Source organism: Moschus berezovskii, chromosome 11 (genome assembly GCF_049115385.1).
Source record: "Moschus berezovskii isolate FMDL1 chromosome 11, NW_MosBer_1.0, whole genome shotgun sequence".
NCBI lineage: Eukaryota > Metazoa > Chordata > Mammalia > Artiodactyla > Moschidae > Moschus > Moschus berezovskii.
The window spans coordinates 31103527-31121049 of record NC_142470.1 but is presented as its reverse complement, the minus strand read 5'-3'; the positions used below and the strand labels follow the sequence as shown (position 1 = coordinate 31121049).

General features: G+C 47.3%; 1 protein-coding gene across 2 annotated transcripts in view; it reads left to right on the top strand.

Annotated features, from left to right (window-relative positions):
• The window catches only part of LOC148776108 (uncharacterized), a 394223-nt gene that overhangs the window by 261691 nt on the left and 115009 nt on the right, over nucleotides 1-17523 (top strand). For both annotated transcript variants that reach the window (XR_016038540.1, XR_016038541.1), the window contains one exon: nucleotides 1327-1429. The gene's annotated coding sequence lies outside the window, so the exon portion shown is untranslated. The remainder of the gene's footprint in view (nucleotides 1-1326; nucleotides 1430-17523) is intronic.

Here is a 17523-nt window from a genome sequence, read left to right as displayed (position 1 = left end):
ATCTTTGGCTTTCTGGGGTTCAGCAAACATTGGATCAACTACGGCCCTGAGTGTTGTTCAGGCATCTGCGCAGCACTTTGGAAAAGCACTTCAGAAGACATTGGGGTTCTCTCTGCCCAAGTCTTGCCCTGCCTTCAAGATTTCCCCAAGCACAGAAGGCTTCCGAGGCCATTCTGGCTTGTGCTCTGAGCTCCTGTAATTGTTCTCAACCTGTGTGGAGGCTCCATGCGCCCAAGGGCTTGTGCTCTTCTTCCCTGGCCCCCAAGGTGAACAGCTGGGCATAGGCCATTGTTCTCAGAAGACTTGTCAATTTACAGGCAGGACGTGAAAGTGTCGTTTAGGGAAAGCCAGAGCTAGTGCAGCCCTTTTCGGTCATTTGTCTGGTAGCAGCAAGCTGAGAATGCCCTGTTGTGACTGCCTGGGAGCCGGCAAGCTTTTCTCATGACTTTTTTTTTTTTTTTTGATGTGGACCATTTTAAAAGTCTTTCCTGAATTTGTTACAATATTGCTTCTGTTTTATGTTTTGGTTTTTTGGCCATAAGGCATGTGGGATCTTAGTTCCCCAATCAGGGATCAAACCCACACCCCTCTCCCCCACATTAGAAGGTGAAGTCTTCACTGGACTACCAGAAAAGTCCCTTCAGATGGCTTTTGAAATGCAGAGCCCTCCATGGAGAAGACCACAGCAAGGCTCTGCTGTATGGGGTGCTCTGTTGAGTGGAGAGTCATCTGTCTCAGTGTGGTCTGTAGCTGCCCTTGGCTTTCTTGTCTAAGGTGCCCTTGATTAGACCTGCGATTATAGAGGTACCTAGCCATTGCCATGAGGCAGCCGTGGCTAAAAAATAGGCAAAGGAAAGGAGATCTCACATGGCTTCTTCTTATTTCAGGGAACACTCTGGGCCTCCCTTAAAGCACATCTGCTCAGCAGTGTTGGCTGGCCTGCTGATGGGAAGTCCTGCTTTCCAAGTCTGAAGGAGACCCTGAGGTCATTGCGTCCATTCCCCTGCCTTCAGGCAGGATTAGAGATAAGCTGCCCTGCCAGAGGATAATCTCTTCTACTTGTAAAAGCTTCCAGAGCAGGCCCCAGTCTCTCCCCAGACCATTCATTGCAACTTTTAACAACCTTCACCATCAGGAAATTCTCCCCCTTAGCTATCCTAAATCCCTTATGCTGGGGATTAAGTTTCTCTCCTTATTCTATCCTCAGTAGCCACTGCCAAGACTCAGCCTGCACTGCCTAAGAACTTTTCTGATACCTGAAGATTGTATTAAATCCCGCCTGCCTGTCTTCCCCCAATGAATAATCCCAGCTTCTTTTCCTCCCAGGCCCTGCTGCCCGGTCTGCTTATCACCTCTGAGGCTGCCCTCTGATCCCTTGCTAAGTGCCAGGCCCCCTGGAGAAGAGCCCAGAACCAGGACTTGGAGTCCAGTAAGTTCTGACCCATCTTACTTCCAATGAGAGTCTTCCTTGAATCTGTGGCATGAATGTTGCCTTCCTGTTCACATACCCCAGTGGGGCTTGCATGCTGGAGATGGTCTCACTCAAGGGCTTATGGTCACCTTTCAGCATACTAGTGTACGAGATCATTTTTCTCTACTCCCTTGGATGTTAAGGGCAAAATATATCACACCTGGGCTTCCCCGGTAGCTCAGGAGTAAAGAATCTGCCTGCAGAGTAGACGGGTTCGACCTCTGAGTCAGGAAGATCCCCTGGAGGAGGGCATGGCAACCCATTCCAGCCAGCATTCTTGCCTGGAGAATCCCCATGGAAAGGAGAGACTTGTGGGCTACTGTCCACAGGGTCACAAAGAGTCGGACACAACTGAAGCGATAGCATTCACACATGCATATCATGTTCAACACGGGCATCAGTGCATCATTTACTTGCACCCAAACTGACCACTACTGGAAGCAAGGAGAAAGGAGAATGCAGATGATTCCCAGTGCCTGTGGCTCTTCTGGTGGATCGGACAGAAACAAGTAGCCTGTATCTGCAGAGACTTCTGTTGGTGGGATGAGGGTCCTCACACCCGTCTGATGATGACCAGCTCTCTTGGTCTGATTGCTTTCCTTCCTCTCCTTTTCTGTGTTCTCCCTGACCTCTGTAACCTTTTCACAGGTGCCAGGGCCTCCCACTGTGTTCCTGGGGCCTTATCTCCCCCACCCCCGCACACAGCATGCTTCACCCTACACTGCCCCTCCCCAGGCCATCTCCTATTTCCTGTTTGCAGCAGGTCTCAAAGCTATGGTTTTCCCTGTAGTCATGTATGGATGTGAGAGTTGGACTGTGAAGAAAGCTGAGCACCGAAGAATCAATGGTTTTGGACTGTGGTGTTGGAGAAGACTCTTGAGAGTCCCTTGGAATCCAAGGAGATCCAACCAGTCCATCCTAAAGGAAATCAATCCTGAATATTCACTGGAAGGACTGATGCTGAAGCTGAAACTCTAGTCCTTTGGCCACTGATGCAAAGAACTGACTCATTTGAAAAGACCCTGATGCTGGGAAAGATTGAAGGTGGGAGGAGAAGGGGACGACAGAGGATGAGATGGTTGGATGGCATCACTGACTCAATGAACATGAGTCTGTGTAAGCTCCAGGAGCTGGTGATGAACAGGGAAGCCTGATGTGCTGCAGTCCATGGGGTCACAGAGTCAGACATGACTGAGCGACTGAACTGAGCTGAACTGAAAGTGGTCCCAGGGGTCTCCACAGCCTAAACACGCTCCCTCTGCACTGTGTGGAAACAAAGGTGGGTGAGATGGCCACCTTCCTCAAGGAGAGTGAAGGGGAGATAAGGACCTGAGACACAGGTGTGGTGAATTGCAAACAGCATGCAGGACTTGACCTCCTGTGTATCCACAGTAGGAGAGAAGGGGTCAAAGACAACCCTCAAAAAAGGGTCTAATGAAGTGGGAAGGTGCTTAGTGCACAGGATATCAGGCTGGGGCAGAGAAGGCTTCCTGAGGGAGAGGGGGGTTGGAGGTGAGCTGGGTGAGGAACAGGCCAAGAGTAGAGGCAAATAGGAAGCACTCGATTGGCTCCTGGTTTCTGCTTTGCTCCCCGCCACCCCAGTTCTTTTAATTCTTTGCATCTCTAGTTTCCAAGAGAGCTTCTCTGGTGGCACAGATGGTTAAGAATCTGCCTGCAGTATAAGAGACCTGGGTTCAATCCCTGGGTCGGGAAGATCCCCCTGAGAAGGGAACAGCTACTCACTCCGGTATTCTGACCTGGAGAATCCCATGGACAGAGGGGCCCGACGGGCTACAGTCCGTGGGGTCACAAAGAGTCGGACATAAGTGAGTGACTAACACTAGTTTCCAGGAGAGAGAATCCTCTTCCTTTCAGTCCATTAGTAAACGGAAAGCAAATTAATGAGCATCTTCTGTATACAGTGGCACACTGGTGGCCGTGACTTGGTTCAAGGGTGTGGGATTCTGATTTGCTTGTCCCTGGGCTGGAGGGGCAGGACCAGGATTGGTCAGGGCTCCTGGGCCCTGGGCACCTCTACGTTCTGAGCAATGCTGTTGCCTTCCCGCACGGTGCTGTGCAGTATTTTCACTGTCTTCACTGTTCTCTGTGTGGTTGGAAGCCCTGTCCTAGGCCATCGGGTGCAGAGATAAAGCAGGCAAGGTTCTGCTCAAGTGAGGCAGGGTAGGCAGGATTCTAAGTTAGTTTCCAACTTCCTGCGCCCTGGTGTTCCTGCCCTGTGGAATACCCTCCCCTGGAGTGTAAATGTGGGCCGTGAATGTGATGGGGCTGTCATTCCCTGGACTAGGTTATGTTACAGGCGGGCTCGATGGTCACCTGACCCAGTCAGTGAGCCCTTCATGGGGACCGGGCTTTTCCTGATGGGAGAGATTTGTAGCATGAGGGGGTTTCAACGTGAGGAAGACTGTTTCTGACTTTGAAGTTGGAGGGGCCCAGGGCAAGGAATGTGGGCAGCCTTCAGGAACTCAGGACTTGGCTTGTGGTCAGCAAGGAAATGGAACCTGTAAGCCTACAACTGAAGGACCTGAATCCTCACACAACCACACAAGCCTGGAAAAGGACCCCAAGCTCTTGATGAGAACACAGCCTAGCGGATGCCTCTATTTTAGCCTTGGGAGACCCTGGGCAGAGAACTCAGTCCGTCTGTGCCTAGACTTTAGACCCACAGGGCTGTGAGCTAATACATGATGGGGGGAGATGATTTAAACTTTGAAGGCTATGGTAATTTGTAGAAGACAAATATGCATCAGTAGAAGCAGCAGTGGAAGATGAATAGATAGGGGTATGCAGAAAAATGCGTCCAGGAAAATATTCAAATAGTGGTAAATGTTGTCCTATGACAAACCTAGATAGCATAATAAAAAGCAGAGACATCACTTTGTTGACAAAGGTCCTGTATAGTCAATTCAGTTCAATCACTTTGTTGTGTCCGACTCTTTGTGACCCCATGGACTGCAGCACGCCAGACTTCCCTGGCCATCACCAACTCCCAGAGCTTACTCAAACTCATGTCCATCGAGTTGGTGGGTGATGCCATCCAACCATCTTATCCTCTGTCATCCTCTTCTCCTCCCGCCTTCAATCTTTCCCAGCATCAGGGTCTTTTCAAATGAGTCAGTTCTTCCCATCAGTATACGTATCTTTGCTCTGTATAGTCAAAACTATGGTTTTTCCAGTAGTCATGTATGGATGTGAGAGTTGGAGCATAAAGAAGGCTGACCACCAAAGAATTGGTGCTTTCAAACTGTGGTGTTGGAAAAGACTCTTGAGACTCCCTTGGACTGCAGCGAGATCAAACCAGTCAATCCTAAAGGAAATAATCCTGAATATTAATTGGAAGGACTGATGCTGAAGCTGAGGCTCCAATACTTTGGCCACCTGATGCGAAGGACCGACTCATTGGAACACTGGGAAAGATTGAAGGCACAAGGAGAAGGGAGTGGCAGAGGATGAAATGGTTGGATGGCATTGCCAAATCAATGAACATGAATTTGAGCAAACTCCTGTAGACAGTGGAGGACAGAGGAGCTTGGCGTGCTGCACTCCATGGGGTCTCAAAGAGTCGGACACAACTTAGTGACTAAACAACAACAAAGATTGTGCAGAAATAACCCCTAGATGTGTAATGGAGAGGGGACCCTGTCGTTTCTTCGGGAGGGGGAGTCAAGGGAGCATCTGTTCGCTGAGGTGGTGTTTAAGGTGAATGTCATTGAGGACCCAGTTTGCTGGAGATCGGGGACCCAAGCAGTTCAGGAGGAGGGAACAGCTAGGTAAAGGCCCTGTGGCTTCAATAAGCCTGGTGTTTTCAGGTGCAGCAAAAAGCTGGTTCTTGGGGCTGGACTTAGTCTATAGGGAGAGATACCAAATCATGCAGGGCTTTCCATGGCTGAACATGGAATTTGGATTTTATTTTCAACATGAGGGAAGCCAAGGAGGATTTTAAGCAGCGAGTGACACATCTGCATAGTCTGATTTAATGTTTATAAAGGCTCACTCCAGATCCCGACTGGAGCTTAGATTTCCCTGGAAGCCGGAGTGGGTGTGTTCGTTCAGGGAGGCTGTAAGCAGGACTCTGCATTGTCCCAGCGAGCACGCTGGGGCCTGGGGCCAGAAGTGCAGAGGAGATACGAGAGGTGTCGATTGGGCTTTTTCTCTTTCCTTTTCCCTTCCCTTCCTTCCTTCTCATTTTCTGTTTTTTTCTTTTTCTTTTTAACCCATTCCTGTTCTTCTTCCTTCTCTCTTGATAAATTTGCACACCCTTCTGTAACTCTGGCCCCACGGGACCAGAATGGAAGGCCCATTCATCCTCCTGCTGGGGACCAAGCGCATGGAATGCGTGTCTGGAATCTGGGTAAACAGAAGGCAGAGGAGTGGGAGCAGTCCCCAGGGCCCACCCCCTCAGCCTGGAACGGTCCCTGCTCTAAGACTGGTGTCTGTGTTCATCACCCCAGGCGAGGCCAGTACCTGGGCATGGAGAGTCCCGGTCCTGCCTTGTTGACAGTTAGCCTGTTGTCCCCAGTTCATCCTTCCCTTAGAGGCACCTGAGTGTGAAAATCATACTTTCTGCTGCTGGCGCCCACCCCATTCCGCCTGTACATGGCAGGTACTTGGTGGAGGCTACGTGTCAGGTGATGGGAATTTGGTTCTTAAACTAGTGTTGATGGAATTGACTCTAGACAGAAGCTACTGTGTGTCATTGTGGTCATTCATTTATCCTATACAAATTTATTAAGTGACTACTGTATGCCCTGCCTGGGACTAGGGGCTGTGGATACTGTATCAGACAGACTGAGAGTACCTTTTATGTAAGGAACTTATTCTTAAAGGGAAAATAGTTTTTCTTTTTTTTAAGTATAAAAATAGTGAATTAAAAACAAAATGGAGGTAAGTGCTGTGAAGGAAATAAACAAGAAAACTAAATGCTTGAGCCTGGAGACTCCCAGAAGGACTAAGTCCAGGTTCTGAAGGTATAATTTAATGAACGAACAAATGCACGAATCAATAATTTCCCTGCCCCTGGATTTGCTATATTCTGCTCAATTTCTCTTCTCTGAGTCTGTTTCTCCTGGGAGGAGATCTGTAAAGGAGGGCAGATATTCAGGAAAAGGCTTAAAGGGAGAGTGGCAAGCTCCACTCTGCCTCTTAGGGCGATGGCTGCAGTAGGTGGGGTAGGTGGGCCATGTGAAGAACAGAGGCTCTTCCATTGTTAGAGGGTGTGATAGGAGGGTGTCAATTAGGAAATAGGGAAAGGAGATAGACTAGGGGACATGGTCCCCTATCGATCGTGAAAGATTACTGGTTAAGGGAGAAGGAGGTTAAAGGACCACATACGGGCCTCTGGTTTGAACAATGGTTTGTTCAGCTGACTGGCTTTATTGAAATGAGACATTAGTGATAAGGAGCAAGAGAAGGGGCGGTGGGAAGGGGAGGTGAGCTCTGAGAAGTTTAGACATGCTTTGTTCGAGGTGCTTGTCTGCTAGGAACTTGTCACACCTGTGGCCAACCAGGCAGGAGAGCTGGGCTGGAGACGTGGGTGTGGAGTTATCATTTGTCACCCAGACACTGGAACCTGGGAAGTGAAGGAACCCGGGGAAGAGCAGGGCTTCAGGTAGGAGAGGAGCTGGCGTTGGAAGAAGTTGCATATTCAGGAGAAGGTTTAACTCAGGGAACTGTGTCTTGGCTGGTAAGGCGGGAAGGGGTGGGCCTGGAGCGCAGGTGATGCTGTGGTGGGAGGGCCTGGCTGCCACCCAGGGGCCCCCACTAGGTGTGCAGATGTGGGGGGAAGGGGCGGCGCGCATCTGATGCTTCTATTTTCACTGCAGGTAGGAGGGGAGGTAATCTGTTGCTTATGACTCTTCCCATTTGATTTTTGTTTTTTTTTTAAGAAGTGCAACTGCAGCTCAGTAAATGCTCATGGAAAGGGCTGCAGAGTGAGAGGGGCTGAAGGTCTGGGGGAGAAGAGGAAGCAGTGGTCTGGGGGTATGTGAGGAGCAGGACGCCTCTTCTAACCTTTCAGGAAGAAAGGGCAGATAGAGAAGCAGGTGTGTGTGTGTGTGCATTGTGTGTTGTGTGTCTGCTATATGTACATTATGTGTGGTGTGTATAAGTGTGTTATGTCTTGTTTTGTGTTGTCTATGTCGGGTGTGTATGGAAACCAGAGGTTCCGTACTTCACACTTTGCTGCCTTCTGCATTTCCTGTGAGGAGGAGGAAGAAGGTGGGAAACAGGTGGGTGAGTGGGGGATGCCTGAAGGAGCCCTGAGTAGAGGGAAGGGGCGAGCTGGCCAGGAGCCTCTCCGGCGGCCTTGGGGAGTCTCTGTGCACAGGCCACAGCACCAAGGGTACACCTTCAGACCACACCATGTGGCCAGCTTGGGCCTGTAATTTGAAGTTCTTCCAAATCTAAAACTGAGCAGGCTGGGCAGATCAGAGCTGTCTCCTCCAGGGCGCCTGCTTCCTTCTTAGCCTCCCAGAAGGGAGGGAGGGAGGAGAGGTCTCTGTGGCAGAGGGCAGCCTGAGTGCCGGCTTTCCTGGGTGAAAGGTTGGGAGGAGCCCACCCGGGAGTTTTTAAGATAAGCACACGCAAATCTTTCTGTCTCCATTTCTGAATTGCCTGCCTCACCACCTGGCCCTGCCTCCTCCCCGAGTCTATTCCATAAATAATTAATGACTGTGACAGCGGGTTCTGTTCCTATAACTGAAGACACCTTTTGGCAGCTCTGAAAACTTTGCAAGCTGAACTGCTCACCTTGTGTCTAAATCTGTGGCTCCAGACAGTTTACTGCTGAGCATCTTTGGGTTGTGATGGGCGCCATTAATGTCACAGCCATAAGCCCAAACTGGCTGCCAAAGTGAGAGTCTGGTGACACGAAGTTCTGGGGACAAGCTATGGGGGGGCGGGGATCAGGTGGGAGGAATTTAAAGGCGTGTTAGGGGCCAGATTCAATTCAAAATACTCCATTATGTGTTGTAGAAATACAATGTCTTAGGTTGCATTCCTCAAAGCAGAGCCTGTAATGGGGATTCTTGAGAAATCCCCATGATGGATGAGAGGCTCTCAGGGGCAGGGACTGAGAAGAAGGATGGAGCAGAGAAAGAGGCCAAAGAAGGAGGTGGCCTCAGGTGCACATACAATGACCTCCGTAGGGATCACTGAACCCCAGTGTTGGACTTGACTTGCCTGCCCTTTCCTAGGCAGTGGCAGGGGGCACTGGCTCTGATTCCTTGTAAGTTTCCCACTTAGACCAAGGTAAGTCTGAGAAGTCGCCATACCGTGTCGTGCTAAGTTGCTCTGTTGTGTCAGACTCTTTGCCACCCCTTGGACTGTAGCCTGCCAGGTTCCTCTCCATGGGATGCTCCAGGCAAGAATATTGGAGTGGGTTGTCACCAATGGTTCTGTTACTATGTCCATTTACTTTACTTCATATACTGAAGTCATTAATTCATTCAACAAATATATACTGCAGCTCTTCCCTCTACTCTTATATTGTTGACTGTCTCAAGACATATTTTGTTTTAAATGCTGCACTAGTCACTGAGAGCCAAAGAATTTTGTGCTCTCAGATGTGCCAAGAAACCTCTCTTTGTCTTTGAGTTTCTGTTGGCTGTAGCTCATCAGTGTATTCTCAGCATCTGTACCCCATCTAAATAAGTTTAAATGTCACAATGGGGTGGAAAAGGAAGAGAAAGGAAGAGCATTGCCACCTCAGGGAGAAGAGGACAGGGTGAAGAGGGGAGAAGCCAGGCCCTGGGTTGGCTTCTGAGTCCTTCCAGCTGTCACTCATGGACCACCCTCAGGATGGGAATAGATAAAGAAGAGACAGGCTTTGTGGAAGGATCCCACCAGTCTACTGTGGATGATGGAGAGTTCAGGTGCCAGTCCAAGGCCACCCTGGGAGCTTGTTGCTATGGAAGTGCCTTCTCAATGCAGGGTGGCTGAACCTATCAGTGCGCTTTTTCTGATGTCATAGGGAGCCTGTCCATTTGTCACACACTTCCCCATGTGGTCCTGGAACCCCAGTCTGTAAAATCAAAGCTTCTGATCACTTGGTCCCAAAGGCCCTTTCCAGAGCAGAGAGCCTCTATCTCAGTGATTCCTGGTGCAAATGGTGAAAAACGATTAATCCAGGCTGAGGGGATGTGTCTACTGGCACGTCCACTTGGATGGAAGGACAGTGGCCTGCTGCTCGGCTTTTGGAGGCACAGAAATAAGATTGAGGGGACCCATCACTGTGTTGAAATAAAGACTTACTAAACTTAAAAGGCTGAATAAATGGACCAAAACCCAAAAGATACAGTGCCGCATTTGTGAAATTAAAAACTAGCACTTTTACAAATACAGATGCGAGAAACCTGGTCAATGAGCAGTTCAAGTGAAAATACTTCAGAGTTTTAGTTCAGGATATATTTATGAGTTCAATAAATATTAATTGGATACCAGGCACTGATCCAGAAGCTGGGGACACAGTAGCGAACAAGATGACATCATCCTCATACAGCTTACATTCTGGTATTAAAATGTAATGCACAATACACAATATGTGATACAAATAAGTAGGTTATATGATGCAGGCTGGCAAAGGATGGTGAGAGGAAAGGAGAAAGCTGAGCAATGGGAAATAGAATGATGGGGTGCTGTTTCAAATGAGGGGCAAGGAAGGAAGACATCTACAGGGAGGTAACACTTGGCCTGTTAGCTGTTTGACATGGTTGCTAAAAAGCTACTGAAATCCCTGGTTCTATGACTAATTATCCCCACTAATTAGTGTGACCTGCTTGGATACCTCCGCCTACTTAAGATCCCGTGACTTCCTCTAGCCACAGCATCAGCTCTGAAGGTCAGTCCAGGGTTTTCAGAAAATCACCAAGGCAGCCTGCCTGACCTTGGCTTCTTTTTGGTTAATCTGGATCTCCTGGGCTCTTGTGAGCCATCACCCATGGCAGGACATCCCACCACCGACCATTTCCAATGCTGCCATCCAGGATCTGTGATTAATGCTACAGACACTTGGGACGAACTGGACTCCCCTGCCCAACTGTGGCCTGAATGTGGGGCCACCCACGGTGCCCAGATAACCGGCAACCCTGATTTATTCACCCTGAGCTCTCCCAGTCCCTTCACCCTTTCAAAGTGCTCTATTAGCACTAGCTCCAGAAGAAGATTCAAAGGGAACATTTTCTGTTTTATTGATGTTCATCTTCCTGAGTTTGCATCTCGTGTGGCATCAATGCTAATTTTTCTAGGTGGGGGAAAAAAGTTTTCTCCCAAACTTCTTGCAATTTTATTAATAATGTAGCAAGTAAGGCCACGTATTCTGATGGCTTAGCTGGTCCCAGAGAGGCCACCCAAGCCTCCGAGCGCCCTTATTCTCCCTCCCGCCGACTCAGCCTCTCTCTAAGGTGGGTTGCTGAGGCACCAAGAGCAGAGGGCAGGGGGAATTATGCATGAACAGAGAGATGAGAGACTGACCTTCTGTGTTAAAGGTTAAAATTATTTCTTGGGAAATGGAACAAACTCACTAATCAGAAGCTGTTCTGAATTTTTCTGCAAAAATTAGACTCTGTGAGTCTCTTCACAGGCTCTTCACATATACACACACATTTAACAGCTCAGTCAGGTTCAACTTAAATTCCTTGAACACCTACTGTGTTCCTAGGCCTCGGATGACTTAGGCTCATGGGGACATGAGGAAGGAAAAAAAAAGTTTTAGTGACCTATAGGTCAAACACTAGGAACATGCAATGAGCCATCTTTCGGCTTCAGGCCACTTAAACGGAATATGATAGTTATGCCAGGGATTTCGTGAAAAGCCAACAAGATCAGAGCACATTGTGGAGTCTGCCCTGCTTCCATAGCCATGGTGCTGGTGGTGAGGCAACAACCATAAGGATGAAGTTCATGGGCACCAGGAGGTCTTAGCCAGGGGGCTGAACTGAAACCAGGGGAATGCTTGAAACATAAAAGACAAACATGAAGTGAGTACAGTGTCTGTGTCCAGCACTATGAGGGGCACTTGAAGATAAATACATGTCAGATGCTACTTCAAAAATATAATCCCAATAAAGGTGGAGAACTTTTCTGTCTTGTCCTCTACTCTATTCCCAGAACTAGAGCAGTGTCTGGTATTTAGTACAGGAGGTGTCTCTACCCCTTTGCTGGACACAGCCATAGTGGCTTTCACTACTGACGCCACAGTGCTGGGCACTGGGGTGCTGTCACTACAGCCTGGATGTTGCTGTCCCCACCCTTAGCAGGATGAATTCAGTGCTGTGCATCCTCCTTCATGCTGCTGGCCTCACATTCAGAATCTGGCTTGCATTCATCTGCCTGGGGAAGCTGAGGTGACCTCAGGCAACATGGACTGTAGCTGCAAGGGAAGCTGGGAACTGAGCGTTTGGTTTGTATTCTCTTCTCAAAAACCAATGAGGTGAGAGATTTGTGAAACATTGGGAGGGCATCCCAAGGTGTTAGGTGGTATAGAAGAAAGATAGATGATAGTTACTGTTCAGTTCAGTCGCTGAGTCGTGTCCGACTCTTTGCGACCCCATGGATCACAGCACGCCAGGCCTCCCTGTCCATCACCAACTCCCGGAGTTCTCTCAAACTCATGTCCATTAGGTAGGTAGAATAGGGAAAAGGAGTCCAAAATGGCGGTGGCTAAAAGACAAGGAAGGGAAAAGCCCACGAAAATAGAGGAAGGTCAAAGGAAGGCCTGAGGACCGAGGACTGGAGTGAGGACTGCAGGTAGAACAGCACTCCTGACTAAGCCCAATTTGCATAGGGCAGGCCCAGGGGGAAGAAAAAAACATATAAAAAGAGGAGCCAAAAGGCTCTCTCTTTCCCCCCCACGCGCTGGGGCACTCTTCTCTTTGGTCTTTGTATCGACGAGCCCTCACGCCTTGAAGATGGATTTTCCTGCTATCTTCTAAATAAAATAGAGCTGTAACATTGAGCTCTAACACTGATTTTTCCAAGAGCTATAACACGGTCCGTTCGAGACCTGAAAGCTATAACACGGTCTGTCCAAGACCTGAGAGCTGTGACATGCTGAGGGGGCTTTAGTGTCCATCACTCCAGATCTTTGTTGTGATGAGATAAAAACCAAGGAGCATACACTCGCCTGACGGTTACAATAAGATAGGTGGTCCTAGTGTGCCAGGGATAAAATTATAGATGTGGTAAGACCAGATAGATCTTTGTCTTCTTTTAAAGTCTGGACTCTTATCCACAGACAATTGGGAGCCCCAAATGGCAACCCACTCCAGTACTCTTGCCTGGAAAACCCCGTGGATGGAGAATCCCGGTAGGCTACAGTCCATGGGGTCACAAAGAGTCGGACACATGACTGAAAGACTTCACTTCACTTAGTGGGTTTTAGGCAGGGGAGTGAGAGTCCGATTTGCATTTTAGATTGATAACCCTGAAGGCAGAGTGGGGACGTGGTGGGAAAGATTAGGGCTGGAAGTAGGATGACTAGAGCTAGAGAGAAGGGGATTTGGAGGGAGAGGGGAGGGGGAGGGGAAAGTGGAAGTGGCAGGAGAGAGAAAGAAAGAATGAACCTGGGATGGCGGGTTCATAGAGGAGAGGAAATCTTGAGCTTTGGCAGCTGCAGTCCTAAATGATGGGGGTAGGGGGAAGGTCAGAGTTCTCCCACAGGCAAGAAGGCACAGCTGGAGGGTTTGTTAGGTATTGGGTGATGTGATTTAGGTATTGGGTGATGTGATTTAGGAAGTTGGGGGAGTTCTTGAGGGATTCACATTGTCTAATTCCTTGAGCCGAAGGCCTGCCTGCCTACATCTTTTGTGTGGATCATCTCTCTCTTTCCCTCATCAGGTAGCTCAGGATTCTGCAAACTTTTTCCTTAAAGGGCCAGATCGTCATTATTTTCAGCATTGTGGGCCATGCGGTCTCTGCCTAGACTCTAGAACTGTGGTGCAAAAGTAGCTGCAGACAATCCATCCATGGAGTGGCAAGGCTGTGTGCCAATAAACTCTATTTACTAAAACTGTCCAGCCACAGTTTGCAGACCCCTAAGCTACCTGATTCCTACTCAGCCTGACCCTCTGTAAATGCTCTTATTGCCCTTTGTTCTTTTCCTTCAGAGCTCGCATCTCAGTTCTAATGAATTATTTGTCCAAAATGTGCTTAGCACTGACTCTGGTGTTGGGGTTATAGCAGGGGCTGTGTCCTCATGGTTCCCAGAGCTGGCAGATATGTCACCTAGAATGCGTCTCATGCTCACAGTGTGCGTTGTTCTCACTGCTTTGTATTCATCAGTTTGCTCAAACTGCCCAGGGATTGCCCAGTAAGTAGACACTCTTCTTATCCTCCTTGACAGATAAGGAAACTGAGACTCAGAGAGGCTAATAACGTGCTTGAAATCATACAACTGGAAAGTAGGGGGATCCAACTTTGGACTCAGCTGGGCTCTGTAACCACAACACCATTGATAAGTTGCTGGTAAAAAATGAACCAAGTAAATAAGAAGTTCAGTTCCTCCTCTGGTAGAAAAGGGGGCAGGGTAAGGTAGGGCTTCCTAAGGAGGAGGATGGAAACCTGGCATTGTCACTGTGGGAGAGGAAGTGGGAGCTGCCTGTGAGCAGGAAGTTTCTTTGCCCTGTGGTCTAGGTGGGGAGGAAGGACTTACATGGATGCTTCTACAAGCTATGGGCTTTCCTCTCGATGGACGCAGCAGCGTGTGGCAGGGAGGCACTGCTGAGGTCTAGGTTGATGCAAGTTGTGGGTTTGCCAACAGGTATCTTATTCCCAAGTAGTGCAAGTGGTAAAGACTCCACCTGCCATTACAGGAGGTGCAAGAGACATGATTTTGATCCCTGGGTCGGGAAGATCCCTGGAGGAGGAAATGGCAACCCACTCCAGTATTTCTTGCCTGGAAAATTGCATGGACAGAGGAGCCTGGCATATTATAGTCCACAGGGTTGCAAAGACTGAGCACACAGGCACGAATCTTGGGTCAGAGCAGCAGCAATTGCTGCTTGGATCAGATCACCTTTCTGGTTTTGGCGCTTACTGACCTTATAACACAGACACATTGCCTAATTGAGTTGAGTCTTGATTTTATGTTTAATAATTTTGCATCTGAGAATCTTGTTCAACTCATTTATTAACTAAGAGTTCATAGAATATGTTAAATTTTCTAGATAATCACATAAAATGTCTTCAAATCATTACTATTTTATTTTTTGTGTTTCTGTTGTTCATTTTGTATTCTTTCTTTTGACTTATTTCACTCTCCAGAAATGCCAGTAAATTTAAATGCAAATAGTGAGGAAACATCCTGTCAGTAGTTTAAATATTTGGCAAGGCATTTCCTGTTCCTTTTTGTACGTAATCTTTTGCAGATTAATCATTTCACATTTCTCTTGGAAGATTTGTGTCACTGATTTGGCAACAGTAAGAGCAAATGCACCTGAAGGCACTGGCCTGTAATCTTAATTGGAACTCAGCAGACTGGCCCTACTTTTCCTTCTGAGAACTTTTTGTGCATGAGTCTCCCTGAGGGCAAGGATGCTCAAGCCACGCCTTGGAAGCTATACCTCTTCCTGCCTCACTGTTGCCTGTACGCTGCTCTTTATGGCCCCAGCAAGTGTTCTCAGCTCCAACCATGCAGCATCTAACACAGACTACTTCCTGCCGACCATGTGCTCTGAACCCGTTTGGATTTTATATTGAGGTGTTTGTCAGAAAAAGGACACAGTTCTTGCCTCTGCTGGGAGTGGGAGGGGTGGGCACCTTCCCCTGTGTGTTGTGTATAAATATGCATCTGAATGTGTGTACCTGGTGCTCAAATTACAACCTCCAGTTCCTTGTGGTGGAGATAAGTTTCTCTCATGATGTGATTAATAACTAAAAATAAAAAGGTGACTGTAGAGCTATGTGGGTTTTTCCTGAGAGAGTAGAGATCATGGTGTATAGCAAATCCAAACAGGTTGCAAAGAGCTGAAAGGACATTCATATCTAATAAGATGAATTTTAGCAGAGATGAAATCAAAGCAAATTCTTTTTTTAAAAACACTGATATAATGAATTGGGCAAGTCCTTGGTAGAAGAGGCTGAATAACAGGTACCAGGGTGAAAAAACCCTGGAGGTTTGGTTAACTGAGCTCATTATGGGTGAAAGACTCCAGGGTTGGGCTGGCCCTTAGCCCCGTCCCTGCCCCCTGAGTGGACTGCTTCCTATTTTATTATCATCAGCAAATAGTAATTGAGTATGTAGTGTGTGATATTTGCAGAAGATATTAGTGAAATATGAAATTTAATCTTCTACTTTCATATATTTTAATTCTTTCACTCATCCTAAAACTATTATTGATAACCTACATTGTATTAAAATAGAAAGGTGATTAAAATATAGTTCTTAGAGGAGCCACAGTTTATTTGGGAAGAGAGAATCAGTATACACGATAAAATGTCTAAAATATAAGGATATGTGATAAGTATATAATGGGATACAAATTCATGAGGTCTGCATGTTCAAAGTCATTGCCCTTTTCCAAGAACACCAAAGAGAATCACATGGCCTCTACTTCAATCCTCCTCATCCATCATGAAGACCACTGTGGGTGTAGCTTGGGGATAGCAAGGACAATGATGAAAGAATTTAATAAATATAACTATAAACTATGCTTTTGGAGACTCTCTCACCTCTTTTGAGAAATATGAGTAGAAAATGAAATTCCTTTTTAATTACTTTGGGTGGTTCAAATTATACTTCTTGAAATCAACCCCACTCTGAAATAGAACCTCCGGTTTAGGGGATTGGAGATCACGCTGAACATGTAATGTCATGGTAGCCTTCATGATGGAAATGAACTGGGGCCTGATTCCCAGGGTTGAGTTCAAAAAGCCAGGCAGGCAGAAGGGTAAAAGGAGGCCATGGCATGGAGGAGGTCTAGCGGGTGGTGTGGAGAAATCTATAATAAGGTACTGAGGCGGGAAAGCTCAGGGCATCTCCAGAGGCCAGTAGAGAGGCCTGTGCAAAGGGGAGTTTGCAGATGCTGCCCCAGCCATCCACTTCTCTGGGAGCTGTCCTTCACCCGCCAAGGCTTTGTCCTGTATTTCCTGCATATATTGTCTCCAGAGAGTGAGAGTCAGACGGTGTGTCCCTTCCTGTCTTCTGGGCAGTGTTGCCCCTTCTGACAAAAGTCTTACTGCTCTCTCCTTCAGCCTTTCCAGCTGCAGGGCTGGCATAAGTGTCCTTGCACCTTATTTTTACTCACAGGAGCCTTCAATTCTCATATTTAGGACTATTTTCTAAATGACAAAGACAGAATTCAGAATCACATAAGTGCATAAAATATTTATAATGAACCTGAGAGGTTAGTTTAATCACATACATCTCTTTCCTCTTGTGTATTAATTAATCCTGATAAATCCCCCTACCTTTTTTCCCCTCCTGCTACATCTAAATTGCTCAGAAAAGATGTGTTTGTGGAAGACAAGCTGGAGGAGGTGTTTCAGGATCATCTTAAAAGAACAAGCCCTAAATATTTCACATGGAGTCACGAGTGTAGCAGATCCATCATCCTAATATGACTAGGTTGACTTCAAGGGAAACACCCATTTTTACGCACTTGAGAACTGCCCTGAACTCACTCTGGTCTCTGAGATCTTCTCTGTTATTACTGAAGACCTGCAGGATGGGTTGGGTTTGAATCCATCAAAATGAAACCCTAAGTTCTACCATCAGTACCTACTAAGTCATAAACAAATTGTCTGGATATTTTATGCTGAGGATGAGGAAAGAATAGGAAGAGGTGTCAGGAATTATGATTCCCTTTCATAGCTCTGGCAACTGCAATAAATCTTCTTCTGTAGTTAGACAATGGCTTTTACTCTTAAGATGAAGAAAACCATTGCTAACACAATCTATCCACCATGGAGATGAGCTGCTGCAGATGAATCTTAAAGATCTTCAGTCTGTATTTTCTTCTCATTTAGATTCATCAAATTTCCCACAAACCCAACAGTAGCTTTTGATTTGGTTTCCTTACTCTGGTGACTTAACTCTTGTT